Here is a 6207-nt window from a genome sequence, read left to right on the forward strand (position 1 = left end):
GGGTTTCGCTGCTAAAACGGGTCCTCGGACCAGAGCTGGGGATCCCCGGTAGACTCAAACCAGGGTTGGGGTCGAGTAGCGTATCCCCGTACCTGTATATAATTTTATTAATATATTTTATATAATATATGTATATATATTATTTATTTTCTAAAATTAGATCTTGACCGAGAACGGGAATTGGGGTTTGACCAGGTTGACCGGGGTTTGACCAGAAAATAAATCAGGGACGAAATATTAATCCCCGTACCCGTCGGGGACTGGGGCCCGGGCCAAGGCCGTTCGTACAAACCGGCGTACAACTTTAAACATACACACTTATAACAATTTTTAATTAACCAAATGATAATTTTATCATTTTTTAAAACCTCTTTTTTCACGACTTTTAAATATACGTCTATTAATTAACGGTAGATTTGAAAATTTATTTTTTAAATTGGAAATAAAAATAAAAATATAAACAATTAATTTGAGATATAAGTAATAAATATTTGAATATTAAAAAATATATCTTAATAAAAGAAATCAACTTACCAAAAAAAAAGGTTACTAATCATAGAATAAACTAAAATTGAAAACTTATTTCAAAAGCTGTTATAACAGTAGAAAATGATCTGAAAAGTATACATTTTATCAGATTAAAAAATTTATAAGACGTTCCTACCGTCGTATTTATTTTTATAAAGCGAAATTGGGGTTCGAGAGTTAGATTAAAATTTTATAAAAACATTTTTATTCGATTCAAATATATATATAACGATAGAACGAGATGGATCAGTTATTCAATGCCAAAAAAGGAAAGGATAGAAAGTGGTACAGAAGGGGACGAATGATAATGAGGTGGTTTTTTTTGTGTGTACAGCTAAATATAGTTAAAAATAGACGGCCCATGTAGGACCCTATTGCTTTTTGGGCGTTATTCATGTGGGGTGTCTTTTCAAAATTACTATTCTACCCCTAACATGCCACCATTTATTACGGTTTTTCGGTTCGATTTTATTAGGTGTTATTAATTTTTGTTGTGAATTACGTTAAGTTTTATAAGAAGAGATATGTTCGGTTCGAATCAGTTTTGATTATATAGATTAATGAGTTGTTTGGTTGGTGTTCATTAAGAAATTGTTTACTTGCGTCTTAATTAAGCTTATTGGTCTATTTGACTTATTTGCACAGCTCATTTGGGTTGTTTACTTATGGCTTATTTGCACAGAACATGACTTAATCGCACAGATAAAAATGATATGTTGTCCTCATTCAGCCACTAAAATAACATCCTTACCCCTTATTTAAAGCACCGTCTCCTTCCCATATGAGACACATCATCTTCACCCTCTTTATGATTTTTTGTTTTGATGTTCAAATCGGTCATTTATGTTATTTAGACTGTTGATTTAGATAAATAAAAAAAAACAACAACATCCATTTATCTAGACAGACAAATTTATCCATACAGGACTTGATAAAAAAATTGGTAAACAGCCCCTAAGTCATGTATGGATAAATTGATTGTGTGGATTAATCTGTCTGTGTAGATTAAAATAACTTTTGTTTGGGAGAGTTTTTTCATAGATGAAAAGAACATGGTTTTAATTGGAAGGACAAGTCACTTTCTATATCATTGAACCATTTTCAAACAATGATGTATAGCTAATCAAACAAATTGTGAACTTCATTAAGTTCATTAAACTGATAACAAAAAAAATCTAAGTTGGCTGATATCCAAAAAAATTATGTTTGCTTTATTGATATAGCGAAATACATTATAATGAATTGTTAGAATTCTATAGTTATTAAGTTGAAGTTGGGACGTGGTTTTATTTGAACTTCGCGAACGTATTTGCAGTTAGGTCGAGTCATTAAGGAGAATCAGATGTTAATTGGAGCATTTCCAACAGCTATGCTGTTCTAAAATTTTCCGAGACTTGAAAAAAGTTTGTTTCAATAGCTATGTTAAATTTTCGTCTAAAATAGAGAAAAATGAAGACATCTCTACATTTGGAAAAGAGACGGTGAAATTTAGTGGAATTGAAATTCATCAAAGGAATTGGAATCCACATATTTGGTTGGCATAATGTAGCTTCAAAATTGAAATGAAATAATAATAAATAACCAAAATACCCCTTTATTACATTTCGTACTTTCTCAATCTCTTGCTTAAATTATAAATACAATATAATGATAATATTAATTGGTGGTGGTGATGGCGCCAATGGTAGCAGTGGTGGCGAGCAGACATATACAGTAGGGTAGCCTATTTTTGGGGTAGTTTCGTCTTTTTTGAAAAAATGGGTGGGGATCGATTTTAATTCAATCGCATATGCCATGAAATATGTGAAGGGTAAAATCTATGAAATTCAGTTACGTTCTATATATTTAATAATCAAACAGATGACTGAAGTCATTCTAATTCCTTAAAATTTCATTGGAATCTTACGAACCAAACATGCTTATTGTACAAAATTTGTAAGTTATTGCTGGTGTAACCCAAGAAAGATCGAATACATAAATAAATAAACTGCTACAAGTCAAGATTTTATCTCTGGCCATTTGAGGCAAGCGTCAGCATCAGTTGTGAGCGAAAACGATTGAAAACCGAAACCATGTTTTAACACAATAACATGAGCAACGATTTGTATTTTGACGTTATCATTGTTTTTTCTTTTAAAATTATATTATTATTTGCTCTTACACGATTTTAATGTTGTTCGTTTTACATAAAATATTATCTGAATAGAATTTTTTAAGTGAAGGATAAAATTATCTGATACTTTATTAGACTAAATTACCTTCTTTGTCTCGTGGATCGTTAAAACTTGCTATTTTTCTTCTTATGTTTTTAGAATTACGATTTCCATCCTTAAGGTTTACAATTTGTCGTTGTTTTTTTATTTATTAATCTGGATATCCAACCCGCTATGCGAGCCGACTAATCTCAGGGCGACCACCTGCTTTGCAGATAGTCCGGAGTCGCCGCATTTGAACCTTCGTGGTCACAAGGGGATTTTTATTTCTCCTTTGATTTGATCCCGAAGGTTTCAGGTACTTTGACCTTTGGAGCCGAACGCAAACCAATCAGGCACCACCATTGTGGTTAATTTCTCGTCGTTTTTTTTCTTATGATTTAAAATATATTACTGTTTTTGTCCATGTGATTTACAGTTCATTTTTGTTTTAGTTCATTATACTTAAAAGTTAAAAGGTAAGTATTAACCTTATGAACGAAAATAACAATATACTGTAAACCATAATAGACGAAAATCGCAGTTTTAAAACCGTAGGGACGAAAGCTGCAAATCATAATAAACCATAGAAACCAAAATCATAATTTACACCATTTGTTATATTAAATTGAACATTTTTGTATTTGATGTAAAATTACTATCATACCCCTGATATGCCCACCATTTAACACTCGCCATAAATGATTTCGTTTAACTGCTACCCTACCCTTCCATATCCTCTTAAAGTCGTACCAATTGATAAAAAGAACCTTTGTGTCATTTTCTTTGTAATAATTGAAATCTTATCTTATAAAAAAATCGTAATATTCGGTTGTCAGATTACTTATCATGTTTTCAGTTATAATTACACTTACATAGTTACAATTTTTCTTGGCTTTTTTATCTGTGTTTTCAAGTATTTTTTTAAAGGCTCGTAATTTAGTGGTTTCTGAGGTGGTTTGATATGCTTAAAAATTTGGTTAGGTTCAAGCATTGCTACGTAGGCGTTAGCGTAAGAGTACGCCCACTAGAAAACAAATGACTTTTACCCATAAAAATGATATCTTAAACGGTGTTTTTTTAACAGCAGGAGGATGGCCCGTTGATGGTAAATGAATCTTTGGTTGTTACGCCAACTTGATGTCAAAAATGCTATCTTAAACGTTGTTCTAAATGAGATTGTTTTACGAAGGAACCTCCTGGTTATGTTGATCACCAAATATCCACATGTATCTGGTATCAAAAGGGTGTTGTATGGTTTGAAACAAACCCCTCATGCTCGGTTCAATGCTTTAATGACTTCTTGGTACACTTGGGCTTCATTTGTAGCCATTCTGATACTTTCTTGTTATGTTTCATCATGGTTCTACTCTATTACATCTTCTGGTATATGTGGACGACATCATTGTTACAGGGACTAACAAATTCGTTAGGTCGGAGGAATCAACAGTTGTCCCAACCACATGTTTTTGTTGTCCTTTCAAGTCACCGAGATGTTATCATTGTTATTTCTTTGTGTTATGATAACCCATTCTTCTAGTCATCGTGTCTTAGAAAACGAGGGGCTAACTTATTGGCCTCAACGTTTGATAATACATTCCAGATTCCATGGGTTGCTATTATAAGGCATTCCCCTCATCATTTCTTGTACCAAACATTAGTTTAAGCTGAGAAATGAATCACTTGTGATATAGGTGTTCTCATGTTTTCTTATTTGACCCATGTTCTTGTTTGAACCTCCCTATATATATACTAACTGTATACATGTGCAGTGCAACGGGTAAATTTTTATTATAAATCAAATGATGAAAKACGCAAACTCCCATTAAAAAAAATTCAAATATCAAAAGTAACTGGAGGTCTTAGGTTCAAATCCAAGCGAGAATAAAAATCCCCTTGTGGCCACGGAGGTTCAAATGCGGTGACTCCGGGCTATCTACAAAGCAGGTGGTCGTTCTGAGATTAGTCGGCTCGCATAGCGGGTTGGATATCCATGTTAATAAAAAAAAGATTCAAAATCTATAAGTATCATGTCATATTCCTACGGTTTAACGTGTATCATATATTTGAAGGTATTTATCTATGTTGTAAACTTAAATTATAAGAAAGTCTAAGAAATTTTGAAGTTATTACAAGCCATAATTGTACATAATTTTCAAATTTGAAGATCACATCTGAAAAAATATATTGATATCAGTATCAAATTAATGAATATTTTGTTTTAATAATGATTAATCGATGATTCTTGGCCACTGACTAAACTCAAATGCCATGTTAGGACTTATAACTCAACAATTATCATGTACTTCTACGAATTTATCAGTTAGTTTTTATACAGTTAAAAGAACTTCAAGAAATAACATGTACAGGTGAATAATTATTTGTAAGCATACTTTATTAATAACCACTACCGTTTAAAGCATTTATAATGTATTTATCAATTAATTATTAGTAATTTCAATTAAACATTCATGAAATATGTAGAATGATAATATAGTTGACCAATGGCTAGAGGCACTTGTGGAAGCTAAGATTCCATTTTAGTTGGGTTCTTTGAGTAAATTATTACCTTTTTTTAATGAGTAAATTATAGGTTTCGTCCCTGTGGTTTCATGCCCGTTATGAAAAAGGTCTTTTAACTTTGAAATTCATAATTATGGTCCTTACGGTTCCATTTTTCTTGTGGATCAGGTTCTTTTGCCCTTGCTTACTTCCATTAAAGCAGGGGTATTTTGGTCTTTTTATCTTTTTCGTTTTTTATTAAAACTAATATATTTGATCGAAAAACCCTTTTATTATGATCATCTTTTTTGAGCAAATACCCTGTCTTCGGTCCTTTTCTTCAATGAATGTTATGGTCAAACACGCTCACACACATACATGCACGCTAAATCAAACCAGAATCTACTCCTTAATAACCACATCCTAATCACCAAAACTCATCCAAATTCAAACCCTGTTCACTAAAACTCAACTTAAATCAACCCAAATGCAAATGCAAAAGCAAAAGAACAGAACCCTATATGGTTGGAATCAAAGTCTTCACAATCTCACCTAAATGTTTTACCTAGCTCGATGAATATGAACTCTCTTTTGTAAGATTTCTTTTTGGTTTGTTGTCAATGATGTGATATGTGCAGCTAGGGGTCGCAATGCGTCAGTTGGGTTGAGTTCGGGTTCAACCCATTTATTAAATAGGTTGAAAATCTCAACTCAACCCAACCTGTTTAATTAAGTGGGTTGAGATTTTTCAACCCAACCCAAACTGTTACTTAAATCGATTGATTGTGAGTTGGCTTGTGTTGGGTCACCTATTGATTTGGTGATGACCCACTGATCTGTTCCTCTACCTTAGCAACACTTAGTAGTTATTGGTTCTTTGTAAGTTGGTGTCTTGGTACATAGTTAAAGCCATTGGCAAAATCGAAGACTAGCCGATGTGAAGACAGAAGGTCACCGATGCGGTGTTGTGGATCAACTGTCTAAT

This window comes from Cynara cardunculus (assembly GCF_001531365.2).
Source record: "Cynara cardunculus var. scolymus isolate 2C chromosome LG 4, CcrdV1, whole genome shotgun sequence".
NCBI lineage: Eukaryota > Viridiplantae > Streptophyta > Magnoliopsida > Asterales > Asteraceae > Cynara > Cynara cardunculus.